Raw genomic sequence first — 23,602 nt, 5'->3', positions numbered from 1 at the left:
GCTGAGGCGAAGGAGGCCCCTATGCCCATGACCGGCGAGACCGCAGTGTCCGCGGTCGGCGTTTCTGCGTCTGCCGAGGCCACAATGACGGAGGCCGGAGCCCCCAAAACCGCTGAGGCCGTGATTGCAGAGGCCGGAGCCCCTGAGGTCATCGCGGCCGTCATGATGGCAGTGAGGCCGTCTGTGCAGGAGGCGGAGATACAGGCGGCGGAGGCCTTGGCCGTGCCCTTGGCTCAGGGCCCGTCGTTGTTGCGGAAGAGTGCCCGAGAGGCGGAGGTCTATCCGATCTCCTCCGACGACACTTCCCAGGCGCGGGAGGTGGTCGGCGACGAGGAGACCAATGCCGTGGAGCAGCCGGCGCCGCTCCTAGACGAGGGAAGCTTGGCCCTCATGCGGGTGCGACCCGAGCCCCGCGGGTGGGATCACCTGCGGGTACTGTGGCGGAGCCGGGACGACCCTGAGGGGGAGCCTCTGTTTGCCCTCGAGGACACGGCCAAGGGCGGGCGCTGGAGTACCTTCGAGCACTACCGCGAGCTGGCGGAGCGGTCGCTACGGACGGCGCTGTCCGTGGTGGCCGACGAACTGCCCGGAGTCGCCCAGGTTCATGTTTTCCTTTCTCGCGCGACGTTATTCTTTCCTTGGTTTTGTCGCAATCGACGACCTCTGCTCTGCCTCCTCAGGAGCTCGAGACCCGGTCCCTCAGGAAGTCGGTCTTCCTCCGACAGGAGAGGGGAATCTAGGACCAGCTTCAGAGGCAGAGGGGCCTTCTTGCCGATGCTAACGAGCTTCTATCGGCACGAAGCACGGAGGTGGAGGACCTCCGCCTTCGCTATGCCAATGCGAAGGTCGAGGCGGCCACAGCCCAGACGCAGCTTGCTCCCTTGGCGGCGTGGATCAAGGAGCTGGAGGAGGAGCTTACCCGCGCCGTTAGCGATCGGGATGCCTTCAGATCCCGGGCTGAAGAAGCGACGGCCTCGGGCAAGGCCCTCGCCGGGCAGCTGGGGGTAGAGGAGAGTGCACACCGGCTGACCAAAGGCGCTCTAAACGAGGCCCTTGCTGCAGTTGAGGCCTCGCAAATCGAGGCTATGGTTTTGAGGGGGATGGTCGAGGGTGAGTTTGAGTCCCCTTGTTTTGTTTTCTTCCTCTTATGTTCGCTCCCTAACTTCCTTGTATGATGCAGAGTTGGGGAGTGAAGCTTCCAGGGTGGCCGAGGCCTCTCGGGTCGAGGCCCAGCGGTTGAAGGAGAAAGCCGAGGCCTATCAGGCCGAGACCCGACGCTGGGAGCTGAACGCCAAGGGTGAGCTCTGTGGGCTTCCGTCCCTAACTTAGGTTGTTTCTTCTCTGGCTCGACCTTATTCCATTTTCCGTGGTGCAGAGTCTGAGGCGGAGATCATTCGGGCCGCCGAGGCTTCTAGCACGGTGCAGACGGTGCTCGAGACCGAGATTGGGGAGCACGAGGCGCTAAAGCGTGCTGCCCTTTCCGCCTACGAGGCCCTAGAGGTCGAGGAGGTTCAGTCGGGCAGCTCCCTTGGGAGCCGCTTGATTGCGCTGAGCAGCCAGATGCGCGAGCAGCTTCGAGGGGCGCTGCACACAGGTGTCAAGCAGGCAATGGCCGTCATCTCCTCTCACTACCTTGGCATCGACCTCCTGGCCATTAGTGATGGCTACGTTCTGCCTGATGATGACAAGGAGGCCCACGCGGTGGTCGCGAAGCTGCTGGAGGCGGCGGAAGGCCCTGGCACGGCACTGGTGACGCTCTTTGATGACGAGGTGGTTCCTCCCCTGCCATCTGCCGGTGCTGGAGGCCCTGAGCCTTAATCTGGGCCTCGGGGGCTATGTAAAGATAGAATAGGGGTTATTTTTGTATCATAACGTTTGTGGCCATCGAGGCCTTTATTTCTGATGTATTTGTGTTTCTTAGTTGTTTTTCTCATGTTTCTGAGCCTTTGCCCTCTGTTGCTTCTGATCAGATTTTGTTTGCAAAACACCCCTGTGGGGCCTAAGCCATCCCTTGAGCGAGAGGTAGTGAGGGAGTGCCGTAGCCCAGGGGCGTAGGCCGTCTCGTGACTTTACCGGCCTCTTGCTTAGGAAACGGACCTTGGTCCAGCGAGTCTTTACAAATGATTCGTCAGAACCTGCTAGAGACTTGGCGTAGGAATTTTTTTCGAAAAGCAACTAAAAAATGGTGCATGGGACCTAGGGGGAGTCCCCCATCTAGCCCCCGAGGGAGGCTTGGTTCTACTGAGGTAGAGCCGAGTCTCCCTTGTTGTGTTTATTGTACTATCGAGACCTACGATGGGCTCGGGGGGTTTCTCGAAAAGTAAAGACCAACTAAAGAGCGCTTTTTAATTGTATTTCGAGAAACGACATATACAATGCTTGGAAATTTAGGGATAAAAGCGACGTAGCTGTTCTATGTTCCAAGCGTTGGTGAAGATTTCGCCCCTTTCGTTGGCCAGCTTGTAGGTCCCGGGCTTCAGGACTTGGGCGATGATGTACGATCCTTCCCATGGCAGGGTCAGCTTGTGGTGGCCCTTGTTGCTCTGTGCTAGCCTCAACACCAGGTCGCCTACCTTCAGGTCTCGGCCTCGGACGCGTCGAGCCTGATAGCGCCGCAGGCTCTGCTGATACTTGGCCGAGTGTAGTAGCGCGACGTCTCAGGCTTCCTCCAGCCGATCGAGGGCGTCCTCTCGGGTTGTGCGGTTGCTTTATTCGTTATAGGCTTGCAGCCTCGGGGAACCATATTCCAGGTCGGTGGGGAGGATGGCTTCGGCCCCATAGACTAGGAAGAAAGGCGTGAACCCCGTGGCTCGGCTTGGAGTGTTTCTCAGGCTCCAGATGACCGATGGGAGTTCGGCGAGCCATTTCTTGCCGAACTTTTTCAACTGGTTGTGAATTCTTAGCTTGAGGCCTTGTAGGATCATGCCGTTGGCATGCTCTACTTGGTCATTGGTCCTTGGGTGTCCTATGGCCGACCAGGCCACATGGATGTGGTGGTCATCGCAAAACGTCAGGAACTTTTTGTTGGTGAACTGCGTCCCGTTGTCGGTGATGATAGTGTTGGGGACCCCAAACCGGTGGATAATGTCAGTGAAGAATAGCACTGCCTGCTCGGATTTGATTCAATTGATCGGACGGGCCTCGATCCATTTGGAGAACTTGTCGATTGATACCAGTAGATGGGTGTAGCCCTCGGGGGCCTTTTGCAGAGGCCCGACCATGTCGAGCCCCCACACGGCGAACGGCCATGTAATGGGGATGGTTTGTAAGGCCAGGGCCGGGAGATGTGTCTGCCGAGCGTAGTACTGGCATCCTTTGTAGGAGCGTACTAGCTGGGTAGCGTCGGTGACCGCCGTCGGCCAGTAGAACCCTTGGCAGAAAGCGTTCCCTACGAGCATTCGAGGCGCCGCATGGTGCCCGCAGGCGCCTGCGTGTAAGTCCCAAAGCAGGGCTTGGCCCGCCTCGGAACTGATGCATTGTTGAAGGACACCTGAGGGACTTTGCCTATATAATTCGCCATTGTAGAGGGCATAGGTCTTGGCTCGGCGCGCAAGCCATCGTGCTTCAGTTCGGTCATCGGGAAGCTCCCCCCGATCAAGCCAATCGAGGAACGGGACTCGCCAATCCGCGTCCTAATCAGTCTGCGGAGGTTCGGCGTTGACTTCCATGACCTCGGGCTCGGCCGAGGGGGTCTTGGCAGCAGAGGGGGCGTCAGGCTTTGCCATGGGTTCCCTAGGTGGGCCCTCCTCTGCTGTCGAGGTGCAGCCGATGGAAGGTTTGTGAAGGTCTCTGGCGAAGACGTTTGGGGGGACCGGGGCCCGTGCCGAGGCCATCTTTGCCAGCTCGTCGGTGGCCTCGTTATACTTTCACGTGACGTGATTTAGTTCGAGACCGTCGAACTTGTCTTCTAGGCGTCGTACCATTTTGCAGTAAGCCTCCATCTTAGGGTTGAGGCAGTTTGACTCCTTCATCACCTGATCTATGATGAGCCGCGAGTCGCCTCGGACGTCGAGGCGCCGTGCCCCAAGCTCGATGGCGACTTGTAAGCCATTGACGAGGGCCTCGTATTCGGCCACGTTATTGGAGGTGGCGAAGTGGAGCTGCACCATGTAGCGCATGTGTACTCCGAGGGGCGAAATGAAGAGCAGACCCACGCCTGCCCCGGTCTTCATCAGGGATCTGTCGAAGTACAGGGTCCAGCACTCTGTCTGAATTTGAGCAGGTGGCAGTTGGGTATCTGTCCATTCAGCCACAAAATCGGCCAAGACCTGAGACTTGATCGCTTTTCGAGGCGCAAAGGTCAAGGTTTCCCCCATGAGCTCAACAACCCACTTGGCTATCCTGCCCGAGGCCTCCCGGTTATGAACTATCTCGCCCAGGGGGAAGGATGATACCACAGTCACTGGGTGCGACTCGAAGTAGTGGTGCAGTTTGCGCCGGGCTAGGACCACGGCATAGACTAGCTTCTAGATGTGGGGGTAGCGCGCTTTGGTCTCGGAGAGCACCTCGTTGATGAAATAGATAGGTCGCTGGGTAGGCAAAGTATATCCTTCTTCCTGCCTCTCTACTACTACGACGGCGCTGACCACTTGGGTTGTTGCAGCGACGTAGAGTAAGAGGACCTCGTCCATGGCCGGGGGTATTAGAACGGGAGGATTGGTGAGCAGCCTCTTGAGTCTGTCGAGGGCTTCCTCGGCCACGGGGGTCCAAGAAAAACGCTCGAATTTTCTCAAGAGTCGGTATAGAGGCAAACCTTTTTCGCCGAGGTGCGAGATGAAGCGGCTTAGGGCCGCAAGGCATCCCATGACCCTCTGCACTCCCTTGAGGTCTCTGATTGGTCCCATGCTGGTTATAGCCGAGACCTTCTTTGGGTTGGCCTCAATGCCACGTTCCGAGACTATGAATCCCAAGAGCATGCCTTGGGGGACCTCGAACACACACTTCTCGGGATTGAGCTTGATGCCCTTCTCTCTAAGGCATTTGAAGGTTACCCTCAAGTCATTCACGAGATTCTCAGCCTTTCTGGTTTTGACCATGATGTCGTCTATGTAGGCCTCGATGGTCTGCCCGATGTTGTCACCAAAAACCTGGGTCATGCATCGCTGGTACGTGGCACCCGCGTTTCTGAGGCCGAAGGGCATCGTCACGTAGCAGTACATGCCGAACGGTGTGATGAAAGAAGTCACGAGCTGGTCGGACTCTTTCATCTTGATCTAATGGTAACCAGAGTACGCATCAAGGAAAGATAGGGTCTCGCACCCTGCGGTGGAATCAACGATTTGATCGATTCGAGGTAATGGGAAGGGGACCTTTGGACAGGCTTTGTCCAGACCAGTGTAGTCTACACACATCCTCCATTTCCCATTTTTCTTCTTGACTAAAATGGGGTTAGCCAACCACTCTGGGTGGGACACTTCCTTGATGAACCCGGCCGCCAAGAGCTTCTGCACCTTCTCTCCGATGGCCCTACGCTTTTCTTCATCGAAGCGGCGCAGGCGTTGCCTCACCGGTCTAGATCCGGCCCGGATGTCCAGGGCGTGCTCGGCGACCTCCCTTGGTATGCCCGGCATGTCCGAGGGACTCCATGCGAATATGTCGGCGTTCGCACGGAGAAAGTCGACGAGCACGACTTCCTATTTGATGTCGAGGGTGGCGCTGATCCTCAGCGCTCGGTCGTCGGGGCAGGTAGGGTCGACCGGGATGAGTTTGATGGTTTCAGCGGGCTCGAACGCCCCCGCGCGACGCTTGGAGTCAGGCACCTTGCCACTGAGTTGGTCGAGGTGGGCGACGAGGGTCTCGGCCTCCACAAGAGCCTCGGCGTACTCGATGCACTCGACGTCGTAGTCGTATGCATGTTCGTACGTGGACTCGATCATGATGACACCATTAGGGCCTGGCATTTTGAGCTTGAGGTAGGTATAGTTGGGCACTGCCATGAACTTGGCGTAGCACGGCCGTCCCAGAATGGCATGGTAGGCTCCCCCGAACCCGACTACCTCGAAGGTGAGGACTTCCTTGCGGTAGTTGGAAGGGGTGCCGAAGCAGACAGGAAGGTCGATACGCCCGAGGGGTCGCGTGCGCTTCCCTAGCACGATGCCGTGGAAGGGTGCGACGTCGCCTCGGAGCCTCGACCGGTCGATCTCCAAGAGCTCCAGGGTGTTGGCGTAAAGGATGTTGAGGCCGCTGCCTCCGTCCATCAACACCTTGGAGAGTCGGGTGTTGCCGATGATTGGGTCGACGACCAGTGGGTACTACCCGGGATTTGGAATACGGTCGGGGTGGTCATCTCGATCGAAGGTGATCGCCTCTCGAGACCAGTCGAGGTACTAGGGGGTGGCCACCTTGACTGAGAAGACCTCTCGGCGTTCCCTCTTGCGCTGCCGCACCGTAAGGCATGCCGAGGGCCCACCGAAGATCATGAAAGCGTTGCGTACCTCGGGGAACCCGTCGTCCTTGTCTTCGTCTCGACCGCCGGCGCCCTTCTGCTTGGTGTCGTCGTTGGGGAGCCCGAGCCTGGCGTAGTAGCGCCGCAGCATGGTGCAATCCTCGAGAGCGTGCCTGACCGGGCTCTGGTGGTAAGGGCAAGGTTTCTTGAGCATGTCGTCGAAGGGCCTAGGGCCTTTGGAGCCTTGGGGATTCTTGTGCTCTGCGGCCGCGACCAGATCAGCCTCCAGGACCTCCTGCTTCCCCAGGCACCCCTTTTTCTTTTTCTTAGGGAGGTGGGAGGCTGAGGCCTTGGGGGCCTCTTCCCTCTGCTTACCCTTGGTGTCGGCGTCGGGGAAGATGGCTCTGACAGCCTCTTCACCTAAGGCAAAGCTGGTGGCGATGTCGAGGAGCGCGGCAGCAGAGCGCGGGACGTTGCGACCTAACTCTCGGACCAAGTCCCGACAAGTGGTGCCGGAGAAGAAAGCCTGGATGATCTCCGAGTCACCGACGCTGGGTAGCTCGGTGCACTGTTTGGAGAAGCGCCAGATGAAGTCTCGGAGAGACTCGTCCGGCTTCTGGCGATAGCTCTTAAGATCCCAGGAATTCCCAGGGCGCACGTATGTGCCCTAGAAGTTCCCGACGAAGATCCTAACCAAGTCGCGCCAGTCGTGGATTTGCGAGGGGGGGAGATGCTTGAGCCAGGCTCATGTCGAGTCCGACAAGAGCAAAGGGAGATTGTGGATGATGAGTAGGTCATTGTCCGCGCCACCTAGCTGGCAGGCTAGGCGGTAATCGGCGAGCCAGAGTTCCGGGTTGGTCTCGCCGCTGTACTTCGTGAGATTGGTCGGCTGTCGGAACCGGGCAGGGAAAGGAGCAGCGCGGATGGCCCTGCTGAAGACCCGAGGGCCGGGCGGCTCAGGGGAAGGACTGTGGTCCTCACCACTGTCGTAGCGACCACCTTGGTGTGGGTGGTAGCCCCGAGCGGGCCCCTCGTCGTCGTGGCGTTGTCGCCTACTGACCACCTCATGGTCTCCCTGCACCTCGCGTCGATTGCCGAGGTGGTCCAGAAGCACGGGGACCCTATGGGTTGTTAGCGCTCGATCGGGCTCGGGATGAGCTAGGGCTTCCCTGTCCTACCGAGGCGGTGCTGTGAGAAGGTTTGAGGCGCCCCTGTGCTACCGGGAGGCGGAACTCTCAGCCTACTGAACCGCAGCGGTCTCTAGGATATCGCGGAGCTCGCCGCGGACCCGCCGGCCCTCCGCGGTAGAAGGCTCGAGCATTGTGCGGACCAGCATTGCCGCAGCCGCGATGTTCTGGCTGGCGCAATTGAAGACTGGGGGTTGCTCGCTCCCTTTGTCGTCATGGATGCGGTGATGCACATCGCGGGCTCTTCGTCAGGCTCCCCCGCCTTTGCCGCGGCCTCGCTGTTCCTGTTCGAGAGAGTCCCGAAGCTACTGCAGAAGGAGTTGGTCTTGTTCGACCTTGGCCTAGAGCTCACGGAGCTGCTCTAGGTCTGGGCGCTGAGGTCGTGCAAGAGCGATGTTCTCATTTCGTGCAGCCGGTAGGACATTGCGTGGGGGTGTGACGGCACCCGCCCCTAGACGAAGTGGGGAGCGGCTACCTGCCCCCTCATCCTCTTCGCCTACCCTCGGCATCCCGAGCCTGACGTGGAAACACTCGCGAGTGGGGTCATAAGTGCCTTCGTCGTCGGAGTCAGAGCAACCGAAGCAGTAGTCACTTGCAGCCAAGAACTGTCGCAAAGCCCCAGGGTCATGGAGCCCGGAGAAATCCACTCCGGGCCATGCCTCGTCCTCATTCGGGGAGTCGGCATGGGTGCTTAGGTCAAGACTGAAGCACTGGCAGCGCTCTGAGGGATCCTCGTGAGTGGCAGCGTATGCGTAGGCGTAAGAAGCGGCGGCATTTCTCAACCCAAAGGGGTATGAGGATGGTGCCGTTGCTAGATTCTGCTCCGCCGGGGTCGGTTCTTCAGGGAGTGGTGGAGCGGAGCTTGACGACTGGGCACCATCGCAAGCCACCGACGATTTCCCTTTGTCTAAGCTCAGGCCAGACAGGTCCCCACCTAGGGACCCCATACCAACAGCTGGTCGTAGGATATCGGCGGGGAGTGGCGTGACGCCCTAGGTTCGCGTAGCGTCGGGGTGGCCCTGCTCGCGTCATGCCTGGCGAGCGGGCGAGAGCGGCCGCCTGGGCGCCACCTGCACCTAGGCTGCCGGTGCGTAACTTCATCGTCGGACGCGCGAGGCTCGAGGAGTGAGGAGTACCATGTCATACTCATGCCCTAGAGACATGAACTCTAGGCTCCCAAACCAAACTACGGTGCCGAGACGCAATGGCCGTACCGGGTCTGCCATTCGGAACCTGCTGGGATGACAAAACTGACACGCAGAGGCCCCTACCTGGCGCGCCAACTGTCGGTGTTTCGGACCGGGGAGTCCTCGACCGACTAGTGAATTTGTTCTGCGTGCTCCCGATTTCGAATGATGACGCAAAGAGACACAAGGTTTATACTGGTTCAGGCAATCGGCGCCCTACGTCCAGTCTGAGGGATAGAACTTGTATTCCTTGCACTGAAGTGCTCATAGTAGGGGGTTACAAGCTAAGGGAGAGAGGGAACTAGTCCCAGGTCTCGGCAGGGTGAGACTGGGCCGTCTGAGACGTTGCTCTCAAGCGGCTGGAATGTGTGCGTGTGTGTATGTGTTATCTGGTCTTTCTTTCTCTTTCTAAGAGGCCCAAGTCCTCTCCTCTTATAGTTGAAGGGAGGATGAGGGCAGTACATGTATCACTATGCGACGTCGTGCCAATAGGAGTGGCACGTCCGAACCCTATGGCCCGTTCCGGTGGCGGCGTGGTCGTAGGAGCGATCCGTCCTTGGAATACTGGAGCGATGTGGTTGTCCCATCAGGTCCTGTGCGTCGTGGGAGCCCCGGAAATGTCTCAGAGCGGACGTGGCGGCGAACGTGCAAGCCCCGGTGCTCAGATTGTGCGCGAGGCTGAGGCCTGGTCGGTGCCGAGGCTTGTACTGCGGTGGGGGGGTCTCGGCAGGCATGAACCCCGAGATTGCCGAGGCCCCGGTGTACAGTGCCGAGGCCTTGAGCGGGCGGCGGGTCGTGGGTGCAGCGTTAGGACACAGTGGCCGATAACCCCCATCATACCCTGTCCCAGGCGCTGATCGTGGACACAGTGCTGGGACACAGTTGCCGGTAACCCCCGTCATACCCTATCCCAGGCGCTGATCGTGGACACAGTGCTGGGACACAGTTGCCGGTAACCCCCGCCATGCCCTGTCCTAGCCGGTACGGCGCTGATGCGACTTCGGGTCGCGTCGGCCATTCTGTGACGTTGAGCCGCTGTCCGGCTGAGATTGCGGGAGTGGTTGAAAGTATTAATGAGACGTGACGCGCTGTCGGGAGGGTTGGCCGAGGCGGGGGGCGACGGACCGCGGATGAGCCGGCCTCGAGCGACACAGAGAATGAGGCCTCGCGCGAGACAGAGATCAGGCTCCTTGCCGAGGCCTCGCGCGAGAGGTCTCGCGCGATACGGAGAACGCGCTTCCTGCCGAGGCCTTCCGTGGAGAGCCTCGGGCAGGGCGGAGACGGCGTTCCTTGCCGAGGCCTTCCCTGGGGGGCCTCGCGTGAAGCGGAGTTGGCGTCAGGAGGCCGAGGCCTCCTGCTCGAGGCTCGAGGCGAGGAGGGGGAGGACCCGGTGGGCTTGGTCGTGGCGGGTGAGGGGCCCACGACTTACCTTCTAGCTTCTTCTTTTTTGATGGGACTTTAGCAACCCATTTTGATGTTTTGCTTGGGGTACCCCATTCTAAGATACCCGACATATATGTTGCATACATCTGTGCGGCAAGAATGTACTCCTTTCTCTGTTCTTTTTTCCCACTAGATTTTTGGACAGAGTTTTTGACGAGGCATGAGTTTGTCGCGGTATTAGCCCAAGGGAGAGTGTTATGAAACTAATTATGCTAGTGGGCTTATACCAGATTAACTCTTAAAGCTCAAGAGCTCAAGAGTTATAACTGAAGAAGTTAAAGTGTCATTTTCTATTTATGTAAGGAACCTATGTATTCACTATTATAGAGGTGAAAAATAAGAGAAGACTAGTTCCACAAATACTTTGTCTATGGTGTCATTCAACTTTCTGTGATCTTGCAATGAGAACGGGAGACAGGATATTCTACTAATTCTTACGTCTCTTATTGCTTGGGTAACGGATCAGGAATCCATAACTATTACATATATAATAAATTCAACTAATCTGTAAATGGGCCTCCAATGTTACGGGATACTACTCCTCCATCCTAACAAAAAGTATAATTCCTATTTTTTATTAGACAATTAATCTTAAATTTGAATAATGATATGTAAAAAAGTCACTCAGCCCAATCGGCTGGGGCTGGCTGGCTGGGCTGGCTGGCCAGCCCCCTCACATGGATACTATTCACATGAACCAGCCAGCGGTACTTCTCTCTCACATAAACAAACCAGCAACGATATGAACCAGCCAACCGAACAGGCTAACTAATATTTATATCATAAATTTCATTACATTAATTGTATAATATATATTTTTAAATTATTTTAGAAAAAAAAATGATAAAATTTTCTATAAATCTAGTTAAATCAAAGAAATCTTAAACTAATTAGTTCAAATAAATTATATTCTTTTTGAAGGAGGTAAGACATATCAGATTGTCCAGGTGTTTGTAAGCTCCGTTTGATATATTTCACTAGTAAAAATAGTTATTTTAGCTTAAGCTCCACGAGCAGCTCCAGCGTGAAGCTAAATTGATTTGGTAAACTATACTATCTGGCAGAATCATTCTATAAATGAAACTCCTTAAAATATGTTCTCGCAAATCAATAATCAGTCTGTGCCACATAGGGACCCATTTTCAACTTCATCCCGCATCAATCTCTCGTGATAGCATATTTGAAGGAGTTTCACATACAAAATTGTTAAACATACTTGTTTGACACGAGGAAAAGCTGCGCCAAAAAAAAAACCCCGTAGGAAACCATCCATTTATGTACCAGTATAAGCTGTGCGCCGGGTGGCCCCTGGGGCAGCAAAGAGCCAGGGGTCGCCTGTCAGAACCCACGTAACTGTCTTGGGACCCACGCGGCTGCGACATCACCCGGGCCAGGCCAACCCCTATCCGCTCCGACCAAGTAGTGACTTGCCGTGCATGCATGTCGCCATGATGCAGAGCTCCACGCCACGGCTGCATCGTTACGGCCACGTGTTGGCGTTGGCACCCAGGCCAGCACTGGGCTGTGGGCTGGCTGGGTTTCACGAATCGGACAAAAATTAGGTGGATACGGTATCCACTCAGGCTCCCGTGCATACATGATACATGCTCTTATCAGGTGCCGCGTGTCCATCCAGAGAAATCGTCGACTGTGCCTCATCTGCTGCCCACCCCTGCTCTGCCTCTCGTCCCCGCGGTTAGGTGCTACCCGTCCGCTAGGCCTGCCATCAGATTCATACGACGTCCACGCGGCAGCCATCCAACGTATGTTTGCACGACCACCACGTGCATACGGTCTCCACCCGATTTTCTTCCCACGAATCACGACCTCGCCCGCTCGCCGTCGTACGCTTGCACAGCACATCAGGTGAGCACATCGCCAAATATTTCCGACTGCATGCTCCTCCTTTATTCCGCCGAGAGACGAGACTAGAGAGCGACGGCCAACCAGCGGAAACGGTGAGAAGATCCGGTTGACGCAACCACCGGGTTCGCACGTTTTCCGTGACGAACATTACAATTGTGCTAAAGCCTAAAGACCAGAGACTTTGTTGCGCCAGGCACGCCGATGGTTCGATACACGCTGCTTTCTTCGTTCAAGACACACGGCTATCCTTGTGCGAAACGAACAACCGTCGCTAACCACGTGCTTTATGCTTCCATTTTTTTTTAAAAAAACGGTGTCCATGTGTTTTGCGTTTATTTTTGAGCAAAATTTACCGGCGGTGTTCAAAATCGTCTGAATGTACGATCTGACCCACAAAGCACGTGGGCACGCCACATGGTAGTTAAAAGTCGGGGCAAATCTTGATTCCATATTGGGACTTATTGCTAGTGCCCGGACGTCCAATCCGGAGCACTAGCGTCGGACCGTACCCGTTCAATTAGTGAGTGAGCACCCCAACAGCAGGCTCGCGCTGCCCCTGGACATCGCCCGCGCCACCTTAGACCAGGGGCGGAGTTAGAGCAAACAAGGGGGTGCGCTTGCCTTGTGGATACATAGGGTTTTAACGTATGAGTACGAATATGGTGATAATTTGATCATAATCACTGTTTTTTTATATTTTTGAGGGTGCGCCCGCACCCTGTGTATATGAATCCGCCCGTGCCACGGACGTCGCCCGCACCGTCAGTCAATTCTTACGCACATCCCATGTGTAACCCTCGATCTACTTTTGAAATATCTGGATGCAACAGTTGCAACATGCAAAAAAGATAGATGAAACGTTTAAAACATGAGTTTGAAACACTTTCAAAAACACATGGAAAACACTTGAAAACCATTGCAAACATTTAGATGAAACACTTGCAATAGACGTATGAAACACTTGAACCCACTTAAAAAATACACTTGCAACATGCATGTATATGCAACATCGAGATCTACTTTTGCAACATTCAGATGAAAATACTTGCAACATACGTCTGATACAGATGAAACATTTAGAACATACACTTGAAACATACGTGTATAGCCATTGCAACATGTGCAATATCCCGATCTACTTATGCAATATCCCGATCTACTTTTGCAACACCGATACGAAACACTTGAACATACCTCTAAAAACATCTGAAACACTTAAAACATATGTTTGCAACATGCGCTTTTCGCCCTTCTTCCATGCGACGCAGAGCAGAGCGAGGAACGGTCGGGTTCGGCCAGCCGGCGGTAGAGGATGGTGGCACGGCCTAGCAGCGGCCAGCTGCACTTGCGCCTAGCTTGGATCTGGCCAACGACGAACTTCTCTCTTGGCCGCCTGGCCTGGGTGCGGCGGGGGACGGAGGCGCCGTAGGGGATGGTGGCGGCAGCGCACCGAAGTGGGGCGTGGCACGGGATGGAGGCGGCGCGAGGGATGGCGGTGGTGGCGCGGTGGAGTAGGGTGGGCGGATGCAACCGTGAAGCCACAACAACCGAAGCTAGTGGGGAATTTCTATCGTTAGTGTGCTTAGTAGAGAGTAGAGAGATTGGTAGAGCATAGAGAGGAGCAGGCCGGTTACGTCTTGGGCCAGACCACTGTGCAGGCACAGAAAACGCGGCGTCCGGATGAACGGACGCCCGGTTGTGAGTTACTATTCCATATGTTGTATAGTCTGTTTAACCAAATTCAGAGGTAAAATCTCTAATTGTCCATTAGCCTTTGCTCAATTTGTTGATATATATATATTTTTGCTTAGACATATCCAATATTAAAAGATCATGAGTCTGCCATTGTGTACTACGGTAATAAGACCTTAGACCCTGTATATATTTGTAGCTGTGTAGCAATTGGTCCCCCTAAAACAGAAAAGCTTTTTCGATTGCTTGATGTGTACGAGGTCCTGGACTGGATGATCTTCTCCCTGAAGCTGAATCCTTGTTTGAATCTGGATATGATGATGTGATCCTGATTCCTGAATGTGTATCATGAAGCACTACGCACTGCAATCAAGTATGTCATCCAATCATACACTTCATCCAGTGCAGTGGCTCGAGGAGAAGTGCTTCCACTTCCACTCACAAAGTATGTTATTATGAACTACATATATAAAGGCTCTCACAGCATACAATAAAACTAAAACTCTTGATTCACTTCTCAAGCACACGGATCGAAGATACCTGGCTCCTGACATTCAGTTGACGGCAAAATCATATCCTAATTTTATGGCAACAGCTAGCGTTGCATCTACAGTCTGTTGCTGCAGTTTTGGAGGCAAATCTTGAAGCTGGCTCTAGACTGTACAAGAGATGATCCATTGCAGAACATCTTCGTGATGAACAATATCCACTACATGGTTCAGAAAGTGAACAACTCGGATCTCAAAAGCTTTCTTGGTGATGACTGGATCCAGATTCATAACAGGAAATTTCAGCAGCAAGGCTATGAGATATGAGAGGGCGTCATGGAATAATGTTCTCTCTTACCTTTTTCGCAAGCGTGTCCTTGTGACACATATTTCATTAAGCAGAAGCAGAGTTTGACTTGTTACAACATCCTAAGTAATTCATAGATTACCGTGGATGGATGAAAGCCAACACGACCTAAATAAAACTAAGCCCTTGTTTAGTTGGATCCCAAAATCCAAAAAGTTGCTACAGTACCTGTCACATCGAATGTTTGCGGCCCGTGCATGGAGCATTAAATGTAGACGAAAAGAAAAACTAATTGCACAGTTTGGTGGGAAATTGCGAGACGAACGTTTTAAGCCTAATTAGTCAATGTTTGAACACTATTTGCCAAATAAAAACGAAGGTGCTACAGTAGCCCCAAAATCCAAATTTCGCGAACTAAACAAGGGCTAACTTAAATTACATTACATGAAAGTTATGCAACCAATTGGACAGGTGCCAACGAGACTGGTAAGCCTCCTCGGACATACACTCGAACCCCGCAGCGTCGAACTTCATAAGCGCACTAAGTGCATCCCTTTTTGCGGAGTCGAGCGGGCCCTGGAATGACCGCCGGAAGTCTGCTACTACCTGGTTATTCGACGTCTGTGAGGCGGTGTGTTTCCACTTGGACACAAGCACCTTTTGCGCTTGAAGGGTGGCGTTAGGGGCCCGAGAGGCACACTTTGCCGCCAGGCGCGTGCTACGGCGGATGGTGACCGACGACGGAGAGCCACGGGTTCGACGTCGCGGTGGCGTCTTGAGGATGGGAGTCTTTAGTGGCGCGGAGACACGCCTAGCAAACTCCTTGGCGAGGGCCATCGTCGTCCGGTTGCCGGTCCCACGTCAGCATATAGGGAGGTGGCCGATCGTCACCATCTACCCCGGCGCCTTAGCATCCGCGAAGCTGAGCTGAACCATCCGTGGAGACGAACAAGTGTCTGCCAACGATGCCTGAACCTCTAGAGAGGCCGTAGTTAGAGTAGACGGGCGCCCAAGCGCTGGAGCACCCACTGATTGACTGACAACAAGCGAGGCAGCGAGCTCATCGAGCATCGGGTTGACCCATACGGGAGGCCTAGCGCCCTTGCACAGCGCCACCATGAGTGGATCACACTCTTGGGAGCAGCGTGCGACAGTAGAAGCAGCGACGTTGCCAGTCGTGTCAATGTAGATCTCCCTCGGCAGCTTGCCCCGGCGCCACCGGCTTTGTCGACGGAAGCCGTTGGTGCCCCCCACAACCACTTGTGTGGCTCCGTCGGAGCCACCATGTGGCGCGTGCAGGGAGGGCCGTGAGCAGCCACCCCCTGCCTCCGATGCCATCGCCGAGGCACGCCTGGGCCACTTTGTAGTCCCTAGCGAGGTGATGGTAGCTGTGATAGCGCAGAAAATGCCGTGGCAACCGACAGGTCGCTACTCGTGTGAGTAGAAAAGGTAGTTATGTTGAAACATCTGTCGTGTACCACTGCCGGGATCTTCTGGGCTTGCGGAAGCTGCTTCTTGGCCGAGGAGGCCGCAGGTCGTGTCTCCTGCCGTTGGAGAATCTCACGCCACCCATCAGCGTTGGGGACGGAGACCCGTACGCGACGTCCAAGGCGTTGGCGGACAGGGACGCGGCCATCCACAGCCCGAGCAGGCAGGCCGTGCACCGGCTGGGGGCGTGGCCGGCTGCGTCTCCTCGGCCTACGCCCACGTCCCGACCCGCGTCTGCACCTCCCCGGCCCCCAACCACTGCTGCTGGACGAGGCTGGGCGCGCGGGCTTCGCTTGATGAAGAATGCCGTCGAGGTAGGTTGTGGGTTGGTCGTCGTCGGACTCCACGCTGTCGACGTCTGCCCACCGGCAACTCTTCGTGCGCCCATCGGAGGAGGGACCTGGGTAGAACGGGGCCACATCCGACGAGAGCGAGGAGGGGCTGGTGGAGTCCGGCGGCTCCGCGTCCGCGCACGACAGCGGGCTGTCTGCGGCAAGCCCCGACGGCGGAGGGGTCGATGGGGCGCCGGTGGAGGAGGTGGCCGCGTTGGCTGAGGTGGCCGCATGCATCGCGACCGTGGCGGCGGCGGCGGCAACCTCGGGCCCCGACGGCGCAGGTGGCGTGTGAGCGGGTAGGGGGCGGGGAGGTGGCAGAGTTGGCGGCGGGGCGTTGGTGGTAGGTGCGGGCGACGGAGCCGACTGCGCCGCGCGGGCGACGGTGGAGTCACACCCCGGCGCCACGAGTGGGGCGCCGTCGGCGGTGGCATCCTCCTGGGCGCGCGGAGGGGGCGGCCCCTCGCGCTGGGCCGCCGTGGTGGCGCCGGCGCCCGTCCCCGACGTCGAAGGTGGCGTTGTCACGCCGAGCGGCGGGGACCCCGCGGGCGACGGGGTGGCGTCGGCGGAGGAGCCCGATCTGGGCGGCGTCGGCGGCCTAGCCGCGCGCGCGGCCCCAGACACAGGCGAGGAGGGGAGGCGGGGGAGGAGGAGGGAGGGGAAGGATGCGCCGGCGCCCCTGCGACAGCTGGCGGCGGTGGCGACGTGCCAGCACACGCGCGTGCCCGGGGAGGTGAGGAAACGGCGATTCTAGGTGGGGGCGTGGTGGATCTGGGGAGGAAAGGCGAGGCGGAGGCGGAGGCGGGTGCCGGCGCCGGGGCGGCGACCGGCGCCACCGGCGGTGGCCAGGGGACGGGCTAGGGTTGGGGATCTGAATACGTTCTCTCTTACGTCACTGAAGATGGCTTTTATGCTGCTGGTGATGCTGCTTCTCGCAAAACTATCAGGGAGAAGATAGAAATTTCAATCTGTCCTTTGAAGAGATTTACCGAGTTCGGACAGCATGGTCTGTCCCCGATAACCAACTTCACGATGATGTCCGGATTTCAGTATCACTGAAACTTGAAAGTTATACAGGCCTATATGACGTTCAGATATTCAAGTTTTCTTGACGGAACAAGGCATCAAGATCGTTACCTAAAGTACAGGCTGGTGGATTTGGAGACACTTTTGCTAGATCTATTTGAAGGAACTCAAAAGACGCTGCAGCATTCTTGGCGAGTGTAAATCTTAAACCAGTTCTTGAAGAAGAGATGCCTCAGTACCCACCACCCGATTTTGGGTTTCCTTCTTTGGTTTATAATGGTACTATTGAATGGCTATAGTGATGTCCTGTTCTGCCCAACTAGCATGATTTTGCCTTCTCTTCGCGACTCCTCGTCTTGATGCTTAGCACTCAATGCTACTAACATTGTGGAAATACATACAGTATGATGTTAGATATAGCATTCTACTGTTCCCATAACTTTGGTAATGAAGTGAACAGTTTCCGAATGTGTTCCTCTACCACAGCTGTAGGGTTCATTGAAGAATGAAACAAGTTCAGCTTTGGTAGAAAATCCCAACCCAAATTAAATAACTGAATCAAACTCCCAACTCCCCATATCTATTGTACATTTGTACTCTGTACATGATTTAACCATATGTAGTTTCCTCTTTCCTGCAATTTCAATCAGAAAAACGAGAGAAATGGAAGAACACATAGAATACAACTATGGCCACCCCTGCTCCTGCTATCAAAAAAATTGCCTGGATGAAGAATTTGGATGTCCTCCAACCAATTAATACTATAAGTAAAAAATCAAACGCTAAGCCGATCACTACTTATTGAGGTCGGCCGGCGGCAGGAAGTAGTCCGTGGTGAGGCCGTGCACATTCAAATCGGCCTCCACCGTCCACGTCTCCTCCAGCTTGCGCTTGTGGTTGACGGACCCCTCGCCGTAGCGGAAGAGCGTGACGTTGGTGTGGCCGCCGTGCGCGATGTTGATGCCGTCGATGCTGCGGTAGTCGGAGATGACGGACTCCATGCTGGTCTCCCAGAAGATGTTATCGCTGCGGCGGTGACCCTTGCCGGACTTCATGCGCAGCAGGTGGCAGGTGCGAGTCCTCGAGCTGGATGAGCAGCCCTGTGCGCTGGCTGAAGTAGCCCCACACCCTGTGGTGGATGACGTCGAACACCGGGGCGCTCCGCTCCCGCAGCGTCGCCGCGCCGGCCTCCAGCTTCAGGATGAAGCACTCCTCGTTGTTGAGGATCTTCTCGCCTATGCACACCACGTCGGAGAAGAGGTTCGCGATGGAGCGTGGATCCAAGCCCTGCGAATAATAAATGGAGCACGATCGAATTCATCTGGCTGAACAGTGAACGCTATGCATGTCTGCATGCAACGTGCCTTGGTGGTGCGTTATATTACCTGGAGAGAGCGGCGGAGGGGGCGTGGCGGGCCGCGCGAGGCGTGGGATTGCTCGTCGGCGGACTGGCGCCACGCGACCTTGCTGTCGCTGCCGGCTCTCATCTTGTGGCCGGCCATGATGAGCTCGAAGAACCAGACCTCGGGGGTCTTCTGCCAGAGCACGAAGCCGCCGACCTCGGCGCGGCCCTGCGCGGCGGTGGTGGTGACCGTCTGGTCGCCGAGGTGGAATTCGGACGCGCACATCTCCGCACCTTCCCAACGGCGTACATGCTCCGCACCCCCTGCAGCGCCGCCTGCCCGCCCGTCGCCGCGATGTACTGCTGGATGATGTACTTGGCCGTCGACGCTTGCTTCGAGTCTATCGATGGATCTATCATTCAAGCAACCGATCGAGTCAGTTTCTGGGATTCTGGACGTACGGGCGCGCGCGTAAAAAACGTAGCGTGCATGCATCATGCTCATGCATGGCAGGCATGATGATGGGTGGCTTACGATGGAGGAGTCGCGGATGGAGCGGCTGAAAGCGCGGTCGTGCGGGACGGGGCAAGGGATGAGCGGCGATCCGACGACGTTGAGGAACAGCTGGAGCTCGGCAGTGGCGGAGGCAGGCCCATCGACGGTGGCGCGATCGAAGGCCTGGTTCTTGAGCCAGGCGCGCATGTTGGCGCCCCCGGCGCCGCGGAGCTTGTCGGCGCCGGGGGCGTTGATGAGCATCTCATCGGGCATGGGCACCTCCAGCACGGTGTCCATGGAGTCGTCGCGGTCCAGGTTCGGGCACAGCTTCCTCATGACACGGCCGCCGCGTCGTCGTCGTCGTGCCGCGCATCAATGCCTCCGAGCTCTGATCCGTGGAGGTGGAGGTGCTGACGGACAATGCAAGCCCGTGGGTCGTGTGGAGCAGGGCGCTAAGCTATTAGCGCGTGCTTGCTGGAGACACGAAGACGGAAGACAGAAACAAGTTGGAGAAGGGAAGGCCAGTAACCGGAGGAACATGCAGAACGAAAGATGGCAAGGCATGCATTGGAAACGGGGGCGGTGTTGAGGAGCGCGGGAACTACACAGGTAGCTAGACGCTGTGACAGACACACTTGACAGCATCCTCGATTCCGCGTCATGCCGCCATGGCCATGCATTGAAGTTTTTTTTTACTTCGTGCCATTTCCAAATTCCAACAGCAGAAGGAGCGTGTTTGGTGAAATGTATCATACTTACAATGAACTCTTTGAAACCTGTTTGTTTTTAATAAATATAATAGTTAATACTCCCTTCGTCCTAAAATATAAGGTGTTCAAATATTTTTGAACATACTATGTGGTATAAGATAAATGACCTACTTCCTTCGTCCTATAATAAATTAGTTTCTGCCAAATTTTTAGACAGATTAAGGACATCATCTCCTCTTTTTTTTTTTCCTAAAAGATATAATTCTTATATTTGGCAGCTATCGTTTCTATGCACCCATGATTAGCTTTTGTATTAGGAGGAATTATTCCATGTTTGTATAGAATGATATTTATTTTCAGATAAATTTTAAACCTTAGAAAGTTATTTATTTTGAGATAGAGAGCATAACCCTCACTGGGTTGGTGATAGACCTTAATGGTAGGTATGCATGTGAACGTTGCATTTTTGAAGTGTTAATTTCATCTAAAATTCCTTATAATTTGGTACCATTTTTGAACTCTACATCCTTTATATTTCAGGACGAGGGAGCAGATCCTTAAGATTAGCACGGTTTCCTCCCAATAAAAAAGGAGCACGTTACGATACATCTGGTCACGACTTCTATTAATTGGTTGTCCCCTCCCCCCCACCCCCGCGCCACGTGCTAAGTGTGGCCTCTGCGTATCACAAAGTGCATCTAACCAATTATCTAAAATCATGACTCCTTTAGGCCTCGTTCGGTTATCCAAGAACGATGCCCGGCTCCAGCCGAATGCTTCACTAATTTGTATAACCTGAATCAGCTGGAATGGTTCCTATGCTCATTCCGCCCTAACCGAACGATGCCTTAGTTAACGTTGTCTAAAACCAACCCATGTTGTAGCCACTAATAGCTTCATTGTCTTAGACCCAATATTCACCCTTAGAATCCTAGTCTAAGTTGGAACACGCGGAGAACACCTCAAGGCAAGTACATCCTTCCCTTTGGTGATAAAAGTTCAGTGTACGTTCTTCCCTTTGGTCATCGATAATGATTCCAACCGGGCGTCCGTGCGGCCGGACGCGTCTCCCCACTCGCTACGCTTGCTCCCTCTCGTCGGTACCTAGCCATCCACCTCCACCGCGCAGCCCGCTCCCACCGTGCAGCCCCATCGTGCACGCCCACCTCTCCCAGCAGGTGGCGACCGCAAGCTGCCGACTGCGCTCCTCGGCGCCTGCGTCCACCTCCCTCACCGCGCCGTCCTCTTCCCCCACGAGCCACGTGCCTCGCTGGATCCCTCTCCCTCCTCCTGCTCCGGCGTGGCGGCGGCCCTGGCGCGAGCACAAGCTCTGATCCACGTGGTCACCCCGGCGACCCCCTTCCTCTTCTCCGGCCGGCCACCCCCGTCCTCAACTCTGGTGCGGGGACGGGCGCGACCCCGACAGCAGCCCCGACGCGGGCGCAGATCTGTCATGGGCTCGCGACCTCGACGGTGGCTCTGGCGTAGATCCGACGCGGGCGCGCGACCCTACTCTGGCACCGGTAGCCCCCAATGCGCGTAGATCCGGCAGCCATGGCGCTCACCACGCCAGGCTCTCTTTCCCCCTATGTTGCAACTGTATGTTTTAATTGTTTTAGACGTTTCAGAGTTATGTTGCAGTTGAACCATATGGTTGTTGCAAAAGTAGATTGGAGGTTTTGCACATGTTGCATATGTTGCAATTGTTTTCAGAGGATGTTGCAATAGTATGTTTCGAGTATTTTAAATGTTTCAGATGTATGTTTCATCTATCACTACTACACAAAAAGTTTTACAAGGCGTTTCCAAAATGGCCTCCGAGGTGGGCGGGTCGGTTGCCCGCCTTGGTTATTCATGGCAGGGCAACCGCCTCGGTTAATGCTTAATCGAGGCGGACAATATAACAGAACCGCCTCGGTTAATCCTAAGACAACCGCCTTGGTAAATCATTAACCGAGACGGGCATTCTAACTCAACCGCCTCAATAAATCAGGCCCAACCCGCTAGCCCACACTAGCGCACTACCATCACCAATATATAAACAAAATCACAAACCCTAACACTCACTCTCCCTCTCCTCTCTTTCCCGCAGGCCGCACTCTTCTCTCTGCGGCGCGCTCGGCACCACGACCGTGACTTCCCTCTCCTTCCCTCGCGACCTCCTCCATCTCTCGACGGCGCCCCTCTCCTCCACTATGGCTATCTCCCCCACCGCTCCCCCACAGCGCCCGTCTCCCCCACGGCGTTGCCTCCCTCTCTATCCCTCGGCGTGGCGGCGAGGCCTCCCTCTCCCTCCGATGGGTGGAGCTGTGGCGGATCGGGTGGCTCCCTCTTCTCCCTCCCCTAGCTCCGTGGATCCGGTGGTGGCGTGCATGGGGAGGCTAGATCCAGCGGTGGGGAGGCCAGATCCGATGTCACTCCCTCTTCTCCCACTCCGACGGGCGCGGATCAGGCGGTGGCTTGCGTGTGGAGGCTGGATCCGGCTTCCCCGGCGGTGGTCGGGCGACGGGGAGCACATGGAGGCTAGATCCGGCTTCCCCGGTGGTGGGGAGCGCGTGGAGCCTTGATCCGGCTTCCTCGGCGGCGGATCAGGCTACGGGGAGCACGTGGAGGCTAGATCCAGCTTCCCCGGCGACAGGGAGCGTGTGGTGGTTGGATCTAGCTTCCCCGATGGCAGATCAGGCGGCGGGGAGCCTGCAGTTGCGGCGGCGGGGAGCGTTAAGGGACGGCGGCATGGAGCATGCAGGGGCAGCGGTGGGGAGGCCTAGATCTAGGCCCAGTTGGGTTGCAGCTTTTTTCTTTTTTTTTGATTTTTTTAATTTGATTTATCGAGGCGGGCATTTGAACTGCCTCGGTAAATACTTGATTGCCCGTGACCTTTTAGCCGTGGCGGTTGTGATGCCCGCCTAAAAAAATCAGTTTTGCCCGCCTCGGTTAAGATTCTTGTAGTAGTGTGTGTTGATCTGGACGCATGTTGCAATTATGTTTATCTGGATGTTGCATATGTTTCACACATATGTTGCATGTGTTTTATTCGATTGTTTGCGTATGGTTGAAATGGTTTTCAAGAGTGTTTCAGGGTGTTTTTTAAGTGTTTCAGAAGCATGTTTCAAGTGTTTCAACTGTCTTTAGACGTATGTTGCAACTATTGTTTCTGGATGTTTCGAAAGTAGATCGGGGATTACATCTCTCCTCTAGCACCTTCTGTTGCATCTCGCGGTGGGAGCAGGGCGTTGGCGCGTGGTGGCATGGGGCGCGGCGGGCGTGCTCTCCTGTTTGCGCGTGCACAGCGGGCGCGATTTCTGTTTCAATTTTATTTTTACGTGAGGGGGGCGGGCGGTAGGCTTCCGTTTGGTCTTCACCTTAAGGACCATCGAGAGCTTTGAAGCCAAGTTAAAAGTCTAACCCATATTAGGTTCTGGCCCATCTCGGATTTTATAAATAGCCCGCACTAAAATGTCACGTTGCGTACCGACTTCTCAATAATAACGTGGGAAAGCATAACGGTCTGCATGACTTGAAGCCCAAGCCCAATAGAAAATGGTAGCTCTACTGTGCACATGGGCTTTTAGAGGTCCTCACAGAAAAAGGAGGCCCAGATTTGCATAAGCTGCATATTCTGTTGCTGTTGACTTGAAAACATCTCAATTGTT

At 55.4% G+C, this 23,602-nt stretch overlaps 2 pseudogenes; one reads left to right on the top strand and one right to left on the bottom strand.

Moving 5' to 3' along the window:
- Positions 1-1,560: 1,560 nt before the first annotated feature.
- LOC136548865 (exocyst complex component EXO70B1-like) lies at positions 1,561-17,631 on the top strand (annotated as a pseudogene).
- A 405-nt stretch (positions 17,632-18,036) lies between these two features.
- Positions 18,037-19,575, bottom strand: LOC136552233 (uncharacterized; annotated as a pseudogene).
- Between the last annotated feature and the right edge of the window lie 4,027 nt (positions 19,576-23,602).

The sequence above is a fragment of the Miscanthus floridulus genome, chromosome 4, assembly GCF_019320115.1.
Source record: "Miscanthus floridulus cultivar M001 chromosome 4, ASM1932011v1, whole genome shotgun sequence".
In the NCBI taxonomy this organism is placed as follows: Eukaryota; Viridiplantae; Streptophyta; class Magnoliopsida; order Poales; family Poaceae; genus Miscanthus; species Miscanthus floridulus.
Note: the sequence above shows the minus strand (reverse complement) of the source record. Positions and strands in the feature narration are given on the sequence as shown.